This window comes from Vombatus ursinus, unplaced genomic scaffold, assembly GCF_900497805.2.
Source record: "Vombatus ursinus unplaced genomic scaffold, bare-nosed wombat genome assembly UNPS02015089.1, whole genome shotgun sequence".
In the NCBI taxonomy this organism is placed as follows: domain Eukaryota; kingdom Metazoa; phylum Chordata; class Mammalia; order Diprotodontia; family Vombatidae; genus Vombatus; species Vombatus ursinus.
Window position 1 is genome coordinate 1,596,540 of NW_020954867.1, and position 19,332 is coordinate 1,615,871.

The window sequence follows — 19,332 nt, forward strand, 5'->3', positions numbered from 1 at the left end:
TTAGATATTGTATCAAAAACTTCCTAAAATCCAGGTAAACTCTCCATTGAATTCCTCTTATCTACTAGTTTACTTTAGAAATTCTTTCCAAAATGGAAATAAGTCTGTCATGACCTGCTCTTGATGAAGCCATGATAACTCTTTATAATCACTACTTCCACTTTAGATGTATACCAACCATCTGCTAGATTGGACTAGGTTGTGCTGCACTTGTCCAACTATCAAACTCATACAACTAACACCTATAGTGTTCTCTAAGATCCTTTCCAGATGTAAAAATTAAATGATTCCAAGTCATGTAATTTCTCTAAGCTTCAATTAGCTCATCTTGGGTAATAATATGTACACTACCTATTTCAGAGTGGTTGTGAAGATCAAATTAAGCTACATATAGAGAAATATCTGACAAATATAAAATGCTATATACATGCAGAAGATGATTGTTAATGATGAATGGGTTGATAGCTCTTTAGTTTCAATAAACATTTATTAATGATTACTTGCTGGATATTATGCTAAACACTGGTGATACAAATGCAAAAATAAGCATTCTATACTTTCACAAAACATGTTATAAGGTAGGTAAAACATGCACACATATAGATATGTATAAGGTACATGAAAAGCAGACACAAGCTAATCTTAGATGGGAAGACACTAACAGCTAGAAGGACAAGAAAAAGTATTCTGCAAATGATGATGATGATTTCCAAATTGATTTCTTCTATATATGTATTTCTATTTTCTATTCCCACAATTATTGGTGTAGATCAACTATTTATAACCTCTTAGTTCAATTATTTCAATAGTGTCTCAATTAGTTTCCATTTACCTCTGGTGATGCCTACTCCAAGTTGTCCTTTTTATTTATTTATTTTTTAAAATGAGAACGTATCAGACACAAGGAAAATTTCCTTACCACTTTTCTTTACTTTTATTTACCAACACAACTTTTTTTTCATTTAACAAGCATTTATTTTCTCTTCCTACCACAGCCACCTCTATTAAGAAAGAAAAAAGAAAAAGAAAATCCCAGTTACAAATATACATAACCAAATATGTGGCCATACTAACATTGGCCATGGCCAAAGATGTGTATCCTATTCTGTTACATCTTGAGTCCCTTATCGTCTGTCAGGAGGTGGTAGCATTTTTCATTATTGATCCTCTAGAATTGTGGTTGACTAATGCATTGATCAGAGTACTTAAATCTTTCAAAATGTTTAATTTTACAGTATTGTTGTTTGTTTATAAATTCTTCACACACTTCTGTTCACTCTGTATCAGTTTATACATGTCTTCCTAGTAATTTCAGAAATCATCCCTTAAATAATTTCTTATGGTATAATAGCATTCAGTGTTCTCAGCATTTGTGCTTGGTTTCAGTTAACTGCAGCTCCCCTCCATCTCTTCTCTTACCCTCACCTAGACCATCAATCAAAATTTCTTTCCCTTTCTTTCCTTCCTTTTAAACTCTCTTTTCATAATCATCTTCTGAGTTTGGAATTTATTTTGCTTATGACTAATCTCTCCCAGAATATACATTCCTTCTCATTTCCCCCCTTTGCCCTCTTCCTAGTTCTTCTTGTTTCCTTATTTGTTTGAATGTATTTCTACACCAAACTATTTATGCATGTGCATATATGTGTGTGGATGTGTATGTATTCTATGCTACTTTGACCAGTTCATAGGAAAATGAGGCACAAGTGACGCCTGCTTAAGCCTCCATTTCCTTTATGTTTGTCTAGTCTTGTATTTGTACAACTCAATTATATAACTACTCTACAACCACCCCTATATTTCTTAGTGCATTCCTTTCTCCTTCATTTTCTTTTCTTCTTTTCAGATCATTAATATATAACAAAGCCATTCCCAGACCCTCTATCTTCTTTAATTCCTTCTGAGCCTCTGATCATATTAAAGTTCTGAGATTGCGTTTGTATCATCTTTACAAGAGTATGAATATTTTTATCCTTTTATAGTTCTTTTTGATTGTTCATTTGCATTTATCTTGTTTTTATATTTCTTTTGACTCCTGTGTTTGTATTTCAAAGTTTCTACTCACCTCTAGTCTTTTAATCAGAATTGCTTGGAAGTCCAGTATTTCATTAAAAATTCATTCCATAGCTCACCTCTTTCACTTCCTCTCCATATTACATCAGTTTTGCTGGGTAAGGCATTCTTGGTTGAGTCATTATCTTTTGCCTTTTGGAATGTCATATTCCAATTTCTTTGTCCTTTATAGTAATACTTGTTATATCTCGTGTGATCCTGATGGTGCATCTTCATTTCTTAAACTCTTCTTTCTGGCTGATTGCAGTATTCTTTTTTTGACCTATAAGCCTTGTATTTTGGTCATGCTGTTCCTGGGAGTTTTCATTTTAGAGTTTCTTTCAGGAAGTTACCAGGAATTCTATTTTCACTTTGCTCTCTGGTTCTAATAGATTTGGGTAGTTTTCTTTCATTATTTCTTGAAATATGATATCCAGTTTCTTCTCTTTTTTTGGTCATGACTTTCTGGTAGTTCAATGATTCTTAAATTGGCTCTCCTTGATCTGTCCTCTAGGTCAGTTTTTGATAAGTTACCTTATACTTTGTTCTACTTTCAGCCTTTTGGCTTTAATTTATTATTTCCTCTCCTGTTACGGAGTCATTAATTTCAGTGTGATCCATTTTAATTTTCAAGCAGTCTATTTCTTGAGTTAAATTATTTACCCCCTGAACTAAGCTGTTAATTTTTCTTCAATCCTTTACTTAAAACCTCTCATTTGGTTTCTCATTCTTTCAACTCTTGTTTTCATTTCTTTCACAATATATTTTTAAACTCATTAAAAACAAAAACAGTTCTTGTTTCATTTATTCTAGGAATTCTGAATTATCTTAGAGGCAAGAAATGTTTTCCCTTGAGACTTTACTTGTAGGTCTTTGGGAGTTATTTTCTTCTGGGTTGGTGTCTTTGTTATTCTGGCACCATAATAGCTTTTTGTGGTGGGAATCTTTTATTGTTTACTCATTCTTGGAATCATGCTTCCTGTATTGGGATTTTGTGTTAGAGCCAGGCTCTTTGGACTTCTGGAGGGAATGGCAGGACTTTGTATAGTCCTAACCTGTATTATCAGGATAGGTAGGTAGCACAAGACTCAGAAAGACTCATCCTCCTGAGTTCAAATCTCTCCTCAGACACTTACTAGTTATGTGACCCTGGGCAAGTCACTTTACTCTGTTTGCCTCCATGTCCTTATCTGTAAAATGAGCTGAAGAAGGAAATGGCAAAGCACTCCAGTATCTTTGCCAAAAAACAAAACAAAACAAAACAAAAAACAAAAAACAAAAAACAAATGGGGTCACCAAGAGTCAGACATGACTGAAAAATGACTCAATGACAACTCTGTGTTATCAGGGGGTCTTGTTGCTATCTGCTCCAGGTTTTGGATATTGTGTTCTTTGAGGATCATAGGGACAGTTTAGGCCAGGTGGCTGCAAACTTTCAGTGGTCCTTCAGTAGTATGATCTAGGACAGTGACATCAAATTAAAATAAAATAAAGCATATTGACTTACAATAACCACAAATTACCATTATCTGGTTTATTTTATTTTTATTTATTTTATTAAATATTTCCCAATTACATTTTATTGTGGTTCAGGCCATACTTGGGAATTTTGTGGGCTGCAAGTTTGATGTCTAATATCTAGGGCATACTCTGATTAAATTCCTGACGTTTTGCACTTTCCTGGATCTAGACTCCACATTTAGTCTTGGGCAATATGACTATATGTTGAACTTGGATAAAGCTCCAGTAAAGAGGTTGGAGCCTCAAACCTTGTTACCTAGTTAGAAAATTTCTTAGCTTCTTATTCTGGCCACTAGCCCTTGGAGCAAATCTTAGCTATGACTCCAGGGTGAGAAAATCTATAGGCCCATTTCCAATCTTAATACCAAGGGTTAAATCCACACTATCACATTGGTTACAGAGCAAAAGCGTTCCATGCCCAACCTTATTCCACACTTCTTGCTCTGGTCACTTGCCTGTGGGCTAAATTAATGATCTTGGACTGGAAAAATGATTCACTGTGGTTTCTTAGGATTCCTGATCATTATTTAGTCTAAATCTCTTTTTGGATATTTGTTGGATTAGTTATGGGAATATCAGGGCTACACTGCTATCTCTTGTCCTATAATTTTTGTTGATATTCCCTCCTCCAATCTGTCTCATATATTGCCACCAGATTAATCTTGAAGCATAACTTGTTCAAAAATATTAGTCTCCTTATTAGCAAGCAAATAAAGTCTAAATTTAGTCTGGCATGCAAGAACATCTGTAATCTATCCCCAACCTACCTTTTAAAGACATATCTTCCCACTTATGGTCTGCTAGTACACTCTTTTACTAGCATTTTAGCTAGTGTACTCTTATTCATAACTCAGACATTATCCTTCCCACCTCTGAACTTTTGTTCATTCCTGGACGTGTCCATCTCTCCCTAAAAAAATACCACCTGTGCATCAAGACCCAAAAGCAGCTCCTTAAATAACTTTTCTTAATTATGTTCTCTCTCTTCTCAAAGACTAGAATACTTGATAGTCAGTCAACAAGAACTTATTAAGCACCTACTATGTTCCATGCACTATTCTGAGTTAGGGCTACACAGAAAGGTAAAATATAGTCTCTATTGTCAATGAATGCACAATCTCTTTTCAAACATTTATCACATACAACCTAGCCCTAGATTTTTTTGTGGACTTGTCTTATCACTTAGGTAGTAAGCTAGTAAGCTTCTTGAGGACAGTGAAGAGGTCTTATTAATGTTTTTGTTTAGAGGCATTTTTTACAGGTATTTGGAGGTGTTTGGGGGAGAGCACTAGCATGTCACTGCTTTTACTCCACCATCTTGGCTCCGCCCTTATTAATGTTTTTTGTCCTTCAAATTAAGTTTCACAAAATAAGCACTCAGAAATTATTTGTTGCATGGAAGAATATGTTTGAACAACCCTCCAGGTAATTTTCCATTATCCATCAGTAGCACTGCTTGTTCTAGACTCCACAGAATATGATGCTTTTCTTTTTCCCTCATTAAGATGATTACCTGAAATCTTATCACCTTTGCAGATTGACTCAATTGTTGAAACTCCACATCTTTTCAGCTTCCTCAGTTGCCTCTCCCCTCTGATTGGAGGGCTTGAGTGTGGAGCAATACATTTCTCCCAAAGTCTTCCTTTAGAGATCTCAGAATTTTCACAACTTCCCAGGTAATTCTCATTTTTTTTCTATCAGCACCTTCCCTGGGTTTTCACCCCATGGAACATCATGGCCTTGTACCATGCAAATCCAGATGACTTATTTTTGATTTTCCTTTTTTTTTTTTTTGCATTTTCTCCTTCTATTAGATTGTAAGCTCCTAGAGGATAGAGAATGCCTTTATTTTTCTTATATATCCCCAATGCTTAGTACAATGCCTGGCACCTAGTAGGACTTAGTAAATGTTTATTGAATTGAATTATTTTCTAACTTTTTTTTTTAAATAAAGATGTTTCCTCTAGAATGTTTCATCCTCCTAGCAATTTTCAGCATATATCTTCTTTAGGTTGCCCACATCTGCAGACAGTGACAATGTAAACACTTGTAAATTAAAGCAGTTAAATCTATAATGGAGACAATAGGAGACATATGAATTTACAGCTGCCCTGATATGTTTTGTTAGTTTTTTGCTGCCAAGTTGCACCCATTTGTGATAATCAAATGTTATGGAAACATGGCTACCAAAAGTGACAACTTGCTGTGGTTCACCACACTGGGATTGCATTTTTCTTAGTTGGTATAGAAGTCACTGTGCTCCATTGCTGTACCCTTGTTAGACACAATTTCTAGGTTGAGAGAATAGTTATCCTGAACATGCTGTGTAGGCTCGAGTATGCTGAAAGCCTGTTAAGCAGAAGATTTATCAATTTTGCTGCATAAGTAGCCAATCATTTGTCACAATGAGTTTTTATTCATGTAGCTGGTTTCGCCAGCATGCCAGATTTATCTTGATTGAGGCACTGCACCCACCTATTCCTGTCATCATTTCCCATTTATATCAGGTCCTCATTTAAATGAACTTTGCCATCTGTCATCAGTTGCCCAAATCTGAATAGGAATCTATTGTCATAAGGCGACTCAATATATGGAGTTTTGCTGAAACCTAATTTACAAATTGGGGAAGGAATTCAGAATATATTTTTTTAAAATTGGTTTCAATAGAATGCTGAGGTCCCACTGCACCCATTTCTAAGTCTCTGTATGCTAAAGAAAGAAGAGAAAGCCCAATTGCAAAGCCCACAGTTGGCCAGTGTGTTGGGAGGTAGGTAAAATAGGGATGAGGGGAGGGTAGCATGTGGCTAAGGGACAGAGAAAGGGTGTTAATATCAGGATGCTTGCTTATAATACTATAATATGAATTTAAAACTTTCCACATTTTCTTGATAATGACCAGTACAGATTTGTAATAGTTAATGTTGGACATTGAACAAATAATTTTTAAGGATGCTGGTTAAGAATACTAGAACAAGAACTTTAAAAATATAAACATTTTGTACAGGAGAACCAGTGAAGGTTTAGAACATTTCAAGTTGGGGATGGAAATTGATGACCTCTTTGTCACTTTCATTTTTTAGGGCATCTATGTGTTGCACTGGATAAAGTACCAGGCAAGGAGTCAAGAAGACTCATCTTCCTGTGTTCAAATATGGCCTCAGACACTTAACTAGCTGTGTGACCCTGGGCAAGTCACTTAATTCTGTTTGCCTCAGCTTCCTCTGTAAAATGAGCTGGAGAAAGAAATGGCAAACCACACCATTGTCTCCGCCAAGAAAACCCCAAATGGGATAGCAAAGATTTGGACCCAATTGAAGATGACTCAACCACAACAGTCACTTAATTTCTAAAAAAAATAATAGCTCTACAACTGCATTAGAAAAGGAAAATTAGGGCTTTATTGAAAAACTCTGTAGCAGACAAAACATTCCATAACAGTTTGCTCTTGGCAACAAATCCCAGAAAGGCAAGATGGAGGCTCTGAGCATAAAGCAAATCCTAATGACTCTCTAGTCATACTACGCTATCCTTGTTGCCCCTTCACCTCACACACAAATATCAATGATTCAGACATTTTAAGCCTCATTATGATTTCTTATTTTATGAAATTTTGACAAGTATTCACCACACAATTATCTACCTATTCAACAAAAGTACTTGGTTTATTTATTTATTTGTTTTAGAAATCTGTAATAGGTATTTCTAAAAAACATGTACCATATTGCCTCACACACAACAGTATGGTAAGCCTGTCCCCTCAAAGTCCAACTCAACTAAAATACATTAATACTATAAATATAAAAAGTTTCTACTTAATAATGCAGATTTAATTCAAATGAGTATATCATTTGATCAAAACAAATGAGATAACATGTGAAGAGCTTTACAAACTTTAAAGTTCTATATAAATGCTAGCTGTTATCATTATTATTAGTACCTAAGTAGATATAAATTGCAATCACTCCACAGCTTAGCAGAGAACTGAATGAATTAGTATAGCCAAAAGATTAGTTTGTTACCTGGTTACCAACTCTCTGGTAAATGAGTCTCTATGAAATTATATAGTCTAGTCCTCATTAAATCAATCAATAGGTATTTATTAGGCACCTACTACCTCCTACATGCCAGGCACTAAATTGGGTATTGGGGATACAAGAACAACCATCAAGACAATCCCCAGTTGAAAGAAGTTTAAATTCTAATGGAGAACACAGTATGTATGTATGCATATGCGTAATATATATGTGCACACACCTATACATAAAATACATGAATATACTTTTCTATGTACACACATGGAAAGCAGGAAAGGTTTTGTTCACATACAATTAATGCATATATACATACACACATACATTCACAGGTGTGTGCTGGTAACTGTTTAACAATTGTCTTTCCAGAAAAGAATTCTATTCATGATGCACTTATGAAGTTTAGTTTGAATTATTAACATTTTTTCTATCACTTTCTTACATTTAGAAATCAACAGAACAGTAAATTTTGATCTGATTTGTACTGTTAACTGATTTTGAGGTGTACTCACACTGAAGATTTTATAATCAGCTCTTGTAAGCCAGGATGAGCTGACTCTAGCACATTCCCATATGTATGTGTGTATGCATATGTGTATATATACACATGTACACATATCTGTGTACACCTATGAATAAATACATGTATATGGATACATTGAATAAATAAGATTATACGCAAAGTGGGTACATACAAGTTAGTTGGGATGAGAAGGTAGTAGTAATAAAAGGGAACATGAAAAATTTTGTGCAGGATGATGTTTGAGCTACATTTATATTAAAGGAAAAGAGGAACTTTACAAGATAGAGGCAAGAAAGTAGTGCTTTCTAGATATATGGAAGAGGTAATATAAAGACTTGAGTATGGCAGATGAGGTATCTTGTGAAAAGAACAGAGATATAGCTAGTTTGTCTGAGCTCCAGAGAAGAAAGGGGTCCAGAGAAGAGAAGTAGGTCCTATGGTACTAGGGAGATAGGTTGGGGCCAATTTGGGTAAGGCTTTCAAAGCTAAGTAGAAGAGTTTCTTTTATTTTTCATGTAAAAATCATACTTTCTACAAGAGAGCTTTTCATGACCCTCCTTTAAGACTAGTGACTTTCTTCTCTTGATTATCTCCAGTTTATCCCATCTGTAGCTTTTTTGTACATAGTTGTTTTTATGTTATCTCTCCCATTTGGCTGTAAACTCTTTAAAACCAGGAACTAACTGTCTTTTTGTCTTTCTTTGTATCCCCAGCACTTAGCATAGCATCTGGCACATAGTAGATGCATATGAACTCAAATTAACTCAGTATATCCTGGGTATACACTGAGGATAAAAAAGAGGGGGAAGTACAGTTCCTAATCTCATTTGACTCTTTCTCTCTCTTTGTCTCTCTCTAAATATAGAAGCAATATGACTCCAATGGAGTTGATTAGAGTTGATAGAGTATGGGAGATGGCTTACATATAGTTTGTGACAGGACCTACTTCTACTTGAACACCTTCTAGCTGGACAGGATATTTGATATTTTTGTGTTCTGCTAATTACAGCTTAAGCAGGTAGGTAACACAATGGAAAACATCGCAGAGATGCAACTTTGAATCCTGCCTTACTTCTTACTACTTGGGTGACTGGATAAGTCACTTAATGTCTTTCACTCTGAATTGCCTCATTTTTAAATGGCAATAATAATATTACCTTTTTTACAGGGTTGTTGCGAAGACCAAATGAGAGAAGATATGCAAACCTTTTGCAAACCCTAAAATTCTAGATAAATGCCGTGTTCATTCTTTGTTTTCAGAGAGGACCAATGATGTCTTGAATTGTTTGTGAACTGGATTTAAGTGAGGCAGAGTTGCACAAAGTCATCAGCTTTATGGTCTCTTCTAAAGTCATTGAAGTCAAACACAAGTCAAAATGACTGGTGATGGCCTGGGATGCAGTGGATGATCTTGGTATCTTCCACATCTGACCAAGCTCTAAGCACTCCAGAGTACCTTCTTTAGTCACCTTCATGACCATTGGCACAAATTGTTCTCATCTACCCTTTCTTCCAAGGGAAGTCTTCACGTGCTTAGAGTAGACATTTCCCTAACTCATCAATGGGTTTGAGGCCTGTCAATTATCCTCAACCTGACTTAGCCTGTCTGGCAAGACAGTTTTATTGGAGTGTGGTCATAGTGCATGCTATGGCTTCTTGGAGCCAGAAGTAAGAATTGGGTGGCAGGTGAAGACCAAAGGTGGATAAGCAGCCCTGAAAAGGGCTAGGCTAGCACTAACACCCAAGGTACTAGTCTTCTCTAAACATCCAATATCCCCCAATGAGAGAAATAAGAAAAATGCTTGCTACTATCTTCATCATTATCATCATTATTGTCATAATCACTAGCAAAATTGAAAATCCCAGGGTAGCTTACACACACATACACACACACAGTTACATACATCATACATACATACATACATACATACATATACCCACATAAAATGAGGCATCAGGATAAAACTTTGATAGAATTTTTTTTTTCTGAGAGAGAGAGAGAGACACAGAAAGACAGAGACAGAGACAGACAGACAGACAGAAAGATAGACAGGCACTTAGGCAGAAATGAACATAATTAAAATAAGAAAAACATACAGAGATCATCTAATTCAACTACCTCTATTTACATATGATAAAACTTAGAAGCCTAGAGAGGCTGAGACTTGCCCAAGGTCAGAAATTAATACTTGATCCCAGGTCTTCCGACCATGAATCTGCTCTATTTTCTAATATTCTCTCTTACATATTAATGGGCAGCTTTCATGCTAAGTAAGAGTATTGTACCTGACATACTCCCTAAAGGAACAGATTTTGCATAATGGATATTAAGTTGATTGTACCAGACCTCTACATTAGTCCAATTCCTAGGGAAGTATAAAAAGCTCACATTATGAAATGTCCATCATTTTCTCCATAGTGTGCACACTTGGCTCTGTGTTCCCCTAAGATGACGCAGTCACCCAATTGTGCCATCAATTAACCAGTTACCGGTGTAATTCAATTACATGCCTGATTTTGCATACACAGTTTAATGATGGCATTAAATGGTGAGTTCAGAAGAGTTGTTGGTGAAGTATAAAGTATAATAATCTTCATTTTTTTTCACTCCAATGCGTGACCGAGAAAGCAACTAAAGGAAAGTAAAGTGTTTTTGCCATATTAAACATTTATTATTTTTTAAAACTCTAATACTCCAGAGGAAGCAATTTCCTCAAACTGTCCATGATTAAGTGTAATAAAGTCAATATGCAATCATTGGGAACTCCAACATCCATCAGATCTCCTTATCTTTGAGCCTCTCTGACAGGATAAGCAGTAGCCTGACAGAGTAGCCAGTCTTCTATTAAATATGGCATGTTCATTATGAATCACAGATTTTTTGCCACTACTAAATAACATTACTCCAATGCCCAATTATTTAAGGCAATTGAGGAAAGTGACCTATTCTCGGAATTTCAGTTCAGCCGGTCGTTTGCTACCAGGGCTGTTTCTATCAATCACAAAATTTTGTGTACAAGAAAAACCAGAAGTATAAGTTTTCAGGTTACTTTGGACCTTAAGGAAATTGGTAAAAAAAAAAATCACCAGTCATGATAACCTGAAGGACTATTCCAGACACAGATTTAAATTAAAGAAAAAAAGTACACCTACACATATATAACACACACACACAAACATATACACACTTACACATATACATACATGCATATACATACATTTATATTTGAGCTAAGTAATTTGAATTAAAAAAATAAAAAAGGAAATATTAACCTAATACAGGAAGTTCAAGGACCTATATCCCATCTTCAGTATTCAGCAAAAAATTCAATGGAGCCACCATTTTTTTCCCTATTAAAATAGATATAGGTAGCATTTCCATGACCCCAATAAAAATTAAAAGCATTACCTAATACCACTTTCCAGAAATAATTACATAGCCCTGCATTCAAAATTAGACTTTAATCATTTCTGACTCTCTCACAGAATATTGAAATCTTTGATGTGACACAATGTATCTTTCAGAGCAATCAATACCCAGTGTCTTAAAGCAGGAAAGGGGAAAGAATGGCCATTACTATAAAAATGTCCTCTAATTCTGCTTATATTAAGAGATTCAAGCTGCTATTTCCTTAAAGAATCTGATAAGGATCACATTGTATATCTGTCATTCAAATAACACTTTAATGAATCAAGACAAAGAAATACCTAGCAAAAAGGTAGAGTTATTTCCCCTAAAATTTCCAAATTTAAATTTATGTGTCTTTTAAATGTTCCTTCTGAGATCATAGTATAATATAGGATAATAACAGTTTCAAATGTGTTTTTAAATTACATATTCACTTCCAGTGGTTTTAAATTCTGAAATTGCAAATTAAAAGATTATTTGAATATCTTACTTCAGCTATTTCAGAAACTTTAAGTACACTTGCTAAACTGTTGATTCAGCCTTGAAAGAGAAGTTGAATGTTTCTCTCAGTGACTTCAAAATATCTACAATTTCTGCCTAGTTATTAATCAATGTGTTCTTCCCAAATTAGAACTCTGTCCATATGACCAAATAATCAGATTATGATGTGGTCAACTAGACAATACATATAAAACTGGTAAATACTAGGTACTACAGCAGATATAGAATGACTATACATAAAGAGGCACATAGGTGGATTTCTATCAATGGATTCCAAGGATTTCCAAGGAATCAACGTCTTCCTTATTTTATCAATGTAAATATTTCTTCCAGTGACGCAGGTTGAAACATCCATGCCTTCACATCCTTTGTAGTTCTTGTCTGTTTCCTCCAATAAATCCTCCACAAGTTCACCAGACATGCAGAGGACCCCTTTTTTAGATCCTACCATTTGATGCCATTTGACAGAGCTATAATTAATTGAAGAGAAGTGGAGAAATGGGAGAAATAGGGGCAGCTAGGTGGCGCAATGTATAGAGAACTGGCCCTGAAGTCAGGGGCACCTGATTTTAAATTTGACTTCAGACTAAACACTTGACACTTAATAGCTGTGTGACCCTGGGCAAGTCACTTAACCCCAATTGCCTAAAAAAAGAAAAAAGAAATGGGAGAAATGTTGATTAATGTGAAAATACAATTGACTTTCTTGGTAATTGATGAGATAGGGGTTGGGCAGAAGAGCAATGTATGAGTTAAGTTTTGAACCTGGATAAATAAGGGTGATGATCTAAACAGCAATATGTAACCATGTAAGAAAATAGAATTGGGTAAATCTGAGTTCATTTTGGGACATGCAGAGTTTGAGACTCAGATAGGACATCCGGGTGGAGGTGGAGGATTTGGTCTTCAATTTTATTCTATTTATTCATTGTTATCTATTTTCACAGAATTATTTTAGACCTTAAGTATGTTTGCCATTTCCCTAGTAAGTGTTTTATCTCTTTGTGTGTGTGTGAGTGTGTGTGTGTGTGTGTGTGTGTGTGAGAATGAGAGAGAACAAGCCTGTGAACAGAATGAGTTTTATCTCTCTTAGCTCCTTCTTTAATTCTTTTACTATACTTATTATCCAACTTACTTTTTCTATTGTTATTCTTTCATCTTGCCCATCAATACATCAACTTAGACTGCTGGACGAATTTTATTCTTTAGTTGTCTTTTGTTTTTTTCAAGTAGCTGATGTTATTCATTGAGTTGCAGGTGTTTATTAATTTTTGATGGCAGGGAGGGGGAACAAGATACTGCTTGGTTTTTGGCTTTGGGGCTGAGAAACTTTCTATGTGTGAATTGGAGTTGTATGTGGGAGGGGGTTCTGGAGAGAGATTAAGAGAGGAATTATTAATGAAGCAATCAATTAATCAACATTTATTAAGCTGCCACTATGTGACAGGCTCTGTGATAAGTGAATATGATAAGAGGCAAGAGACAGTTCCTACCCTCAAGGAGATTATAATCTAATGGTAGAGACAACATACAAATAAATATATACAAAGCCACATATATACATACACACTCACACACACACACACATATATATGTATACATATATGCATACATACGAAGCCATATTTATATAGGAAAATAGTAAATAATTAACAGAAGGAAAGCACTAGAATTAAGAGGTGTTGGGGAAGGTTTCCTGGATCAGGCATTCAACATACTCTGGGTTATCCCTCATCTTTTGGAAAGAGCAGAGAAGTATGTAGTGAACTTGAGGGATAAGGACATTTCACGGAAGAGACAGAGACAAGTCAGGTTTGCAGAAGGGAAACTTGAACCCTATCCTTGCTTTCTGAGGTATGGAGTTGAGCTGTAAATTAAGGCTTCAGCCTCTAGTGCATGCTTTCTCAAATTTCCATTGAAGACTGGTTGTCCTGGGAGTGTGGTACCTGGATGTCCAGATCCAAGCTTGATCTGGGTGCCTTAAATTGGCAAGTGAGACTCCTGAACTCCACTTTCCATGCCTGCCTCCAGGTTTTGCCTCTAGTCAGATCAGCAGAAAGAGAAAGGGGGATTGGGGAGGATCCCAGCAATCTGTATTTCTAGCTAGAGGTAGCTAGGTAGTGTAGTGGACAGAACGCTGGTCCTTGAGCAAGGAAGATCTGAGTTGAAATCCAGTCTTAGATTCTTACTAGTTCTGTGACCTTGAGCAATTCACCTAACTTCTGTTTGCTTTCTTTTCCTCAACTATAAAAGGAGGATAATAATAGAATATACCACCCAGGGCTGTTTATAGATCAAATGAGATACTTTTTACAAAGCACTTCACTTAGTAGGGATTATATAAAAAGTTAGCTATCATCATCATCATCATCATCATCATACCATATTTGGCAGTCAACTGGAAAGGGTTGGTGTAAGCACTAAGGAGAACTATATCAGGTCTAGATCAGCCACTGACTCCAAGATTCCATGACTACATCATCCTGTGACAACCCTAGGGAACAAGTTAGTTACACATTTCTATTTCTATTATTCCCATTTCCAGGAAGAGTCTTTCTCGAACTTTTTCATTGTTATCCTAATTACTTCCCTTGTTATATTTGTAGCTGACTCCCTAGTTTTGCTTTTTCCCCAGTTAATGCCCTTTCTCATTAAATTACTATATATTCCTTGTCTATTTATTCTGCATATATTTAACATGTACACATCTCCTTTGATGGGATATAATCTTCCTTATAGCAGACTTTGATTTCTATCTTTGTATTGCCAGTGCTTCTCGCATGACTTTGCACATAGTAAGCATGTAATAAATGCTTGTTGATTGATTTTACTTCATGAGATTCTCAGATAGGAATTCGATTATCATCAAGCCACTAGCTAATTAAATATAATTATCTGTCTCCTTTTTTTGCTCTACTTCTTTTCCCACTAAAGCTCCATATTGTTCTTTGGTCTCTTAGAATAACAGAATAATAAAACTAGAGCTGGGAGGGAACTTAGAATACAACTAGTTCAAATTAAGGCCCCCGAGAGGTTAAATGATTTGCCCAAAATTATATATTAGGTAAATAGTAAATGTTAGAAGTAAGATTTCAATCTATGCCTTCTGGTTGTAGAACCAGAGTTCTCCCCCACACCGACCCCCAACTGTATTCAAGTGGCTCCTTTGCATAATGTGTAAAGCAGGTTCTTTTGTAATAAGGGATTAGACGAAGATCTTGATTTTGAATCCAAAAGTTGATATGTGGATAACCAGAGTATCATGGAGGGCTTTAATATTTGAATTATCACCAATATAAGATACACAAGTTATTGAAATATTGCAATTGCAATTGCAATGGCCAAGAGTAGGTCAACTTCTTGAGAAGGTCAATTAGCCATGGTGAAGCCATCTAATAGAAGAGAGATATCCTTAGGATGAGTAGAGATGCATTGAATCCTCACAAAGTTAGTGTCCCTGGAATTCTATAGATACAATGATCAATCGTTCAATAAAAAATGAAACACCACTGTGTGAAAGGCACATTGTTATGGATGGTTATGAAGGTACATGTATTATAAGCACTTTTTAAACATGAAATGAAAAAAGAATCACTGAATTTTATAGTCAGTATTAAGTACGGTTAACCTATTGTTACAAAGATGTTTGACTTAGTGTGGTCATAAGAGATAGCATGGTATAACACAATTGTGTCAAATCCAAATAGGAATGGTTGGGGTACTGAACCTTACATAAAAATTCATTTGCATTAAATATTGATTTTAAAAACCACATGTTAACATTATCTGTGTTCTATTATATTTGATTTATTGTGTAAAATATTTCCCAGTTACATTGTAATCTGAGTCAGGCTGTACTTGAATGAGTAAATAGAATTCTGGGACTTGGAGTCAGGAAGACCAGTGTTTTATATGACCTCAAATACTTTCTAGCTGTATGACCTTGAGCAAGTCTTTCATTATCTCTGTTCCTTGGTTCCCTCATTTGTAACACTTGCACTCAGTCAAAAGGTTGCACCCTGAGGACCTAAAAAGGCCACATGTCTCCTTGGGCCACAGGTTCCCCACTCCTGTTCTAGGCCCCTTCTGGGAGGCTACTTTACCAATGAAGAAAGGAAGGTAGATCTTAGACCCTTCTCCTTCACCATATGGTGTCTTGTGTTGTGAGTTGAGGAATCCTTTACCCACAAATAAAATTGTGCATATGAATGTAGGAAAATCCCTTACTCTTTCAGTCTAGGAATTTTAAAGATATAGACAGCTCTGGTTACTCAATCAATGGATAAAGTCTGCTGCTAACCATATGATAAGTCAATGCAGAATGCCCATGCATGCAACTGTTCTGTTTTCCTTAAGCAGGTTGCCTAGCATCTTCTAGGTGAGTGACAACATCTTAGGTAATATAGTTATGCAACAACTCCCCATTGCATATGTGTAGAGTAAGTTCAAATTTAAGGAAGCAGAACTAATTAACTGTAGGAAATGAAGACCAAGTTTTGCTTTGAAAGAAACTAGAGATAGCCAAAGATGGAGAACATTCTAGAAAAGGGTGACAGCCTCTTAGAAGAGATGAAAGTGGGAGAGGGAATATGATACATACTTACATATTTATGTATATATTTATGTACATACACATATGCATATACACACTACATATGTATATATACATATATAATACATAGAGAGACACACAGACACAGATATATATGTGTGTATATATACATATTAGATAATTTTTGAAACAACATAGAACATAATGGAGAATGATTTGAAATATCTGGAAAGACCTGTTGGAAGCAGATTGTGAAGGTCTTTAAATGACAAACAGAAGAATGTGGAACTTTTGGGGGAAATAACAGGTGGCACTGTAGCTTCTTTAGCAGGGAAGAAAAAAAGCAGATCTCTACTTTAAGAATGTCAATTTTTCAGGTGTATGGAGCATGTATTGGAAAGATGAGAGGATGAATGCAATTAGGAGGTCATTGTAGCTATCTAAATAAGAGTAGATAAGGACTTGAAACTAGAGTGGTTGTTATATGAGTTGAGAAAATAGAGCATATGTGAAGACATTATTAAGACAGAATCAATAAGACTTATTAACTGATTTCACATAGGAACAAGGAAAAGTGAGCATTTGAAGATGATTCCTAAATTGAAAATCTGGGTCAATAGTGACATAGTGGTTCTATAACAGGAATAGGGAAGTATGGAGTAGAAATGAGTTTGGGAAAGAAGATTATGAGTTCTATCAGAGATATGGTGAGTTCCCTATTGGAGTTCCCTATTGGACATCCAGGTTGAGCTATCCATTGGGAAGTTGGATCAATTGAAGGAACTGAGAATGTTTAACCTGAAATAGACTAAGGGAAGGGGCAGGGGATAGGAGGGCTATCTTTAAGTAGTGGAAAGGCTGTCAAATGGAAGGATTATTAAACTTGTGCCTAGCTGCAATGGTCACAATGAGGAAAATAGATCAAAGTTGCAAAAATGACATTTAGTTTTGGTGTATGGAAAAAAATGCCCTAATATTTAGAGATATCTCAAAGTGGAGTAGGCTATTTGGGAATTAATGAGTTCTTCCTCACTGTAGGCATTCTTGTAAAGACTGAATGACCAACTGTTAGATGTGTTATTTTTCAGGCAACCTAGATGCTTTCTGAGTTTGTTTCCAGCCCTGAGATCCTGTAATTCTGTAATGAGCACCAACATGCTTATGAGCCTGATTTTAGGATGGGGAATATATACTCCCTGACTATTTTTATATTTTGAGTACCAGTGGCCTTGGATTTGGGAAGGGAGGACACATGAATTAATTGTATATAGAAGAATAGTCAGAGATTCATAAGTACACTGTGATACCTAAAAAAGGACAAAAGATGCAGGGTTGCAGGAAGACCATGTGAAAATACCATAATTGGTTGTCATTGACTCATGGATATCCAATCAATTGTTCAAAAAATTAGATGGGGGAAAAAAGACAAAAACTAATTGACTATAAAATGGTAGATTTGGTTAATGAATAATAATATAGCAATAATTTATTTACAAACCATCCCTATCATTAAAACAAGTACTGGTTCTATACTAAATAGTCTCCCTTTGATAAAATTTTAATTAATTTTGGCCACAGACTATTTTAATGTATTATAATGACTAAAGCATGTCAGCAGTGCTCTTGATTTAGTTGACAGTTTTGTGTTCCTAAAGGACAGTTCTGAGCAAATCCTAACCTCAAAGAAAATGGACTTAAATTTCCTTGTCTTCTTGAGCATTTTAGACGCTTATGAGATGTGGTGATGTGTCATTTATACTGTCTCTACTCTTGTAAGATATTTCTAAAACAATCTGCACCCTGGGATGCTGTCATAAGTGATGCATGCCATTTTCTTCACTTTTATGAGATGACAGTAGTACTATTGATTATCAATCAATTTAAATAGGTATTTTAAATGTCATTATCTTCTCATGTTATAGCAGTGATGTGTGAGATCTGTATAGACAAATGGTAAAAGGGGTAGGTGCTCAGGACAACTGCTTAAAAAGTGTGCTTATGGAAGTCATGTCAAGTCAGAGATCAAAGCAATATCCATGTATTGGTTTCTGAGGGCATTCAAAATTCTTAAAAATATAATGTTCTATACCATGGAAAAGACAATATATTATTCAAATCCCAGAGCATAATTTGATGGCCCAAACTGAACATTTCTTATTTCAGTATTATTTACTATGGTAAGACATTCGAAGATAGAGAATTACCAAAGCTTAGAGTAGGCTGGATTGGTCCCAGTTGTACCAACTGATAGCTTATCTGAGCTGTGTTAGTCGTCCTCCTCTAGTTGCTATAATTTAAGCAGCTAATCATTAAAATCAATTAATCATTAAAAGATTGATGTGAGCAAATAGTGTATTTGTGGCTCATGTCTGAGCAAAAGAAATTACTTACTTATTACACCCTGGTGTCAACCATAGTACACATTTGCATAGTCCAAGAAAGCAAAAATTGTAAAACCATATCAAGGCAAAGGCTATTGTAAGATTGTGGAATCCAACCTAGTAGTAGTTCTCTCAATCAGCTGCTCAGATTGGATTGCTTGAGAGGGATTTTTTTGCCCTTATAATCTTTAGTAGATAATTTTTTTCAATTAGAAACAATTTTCCAGTGGATCCTTCATTCTTTTAAGAACTTCTGTGTTATGAAAGTAGTGTTAAATCTATGAATCATCAGCAGCCAATTTTTATGAATGACTATAGTGGAAATAGTTGTATGTATCTTTCAAGGAAATGCATTTCTTAGC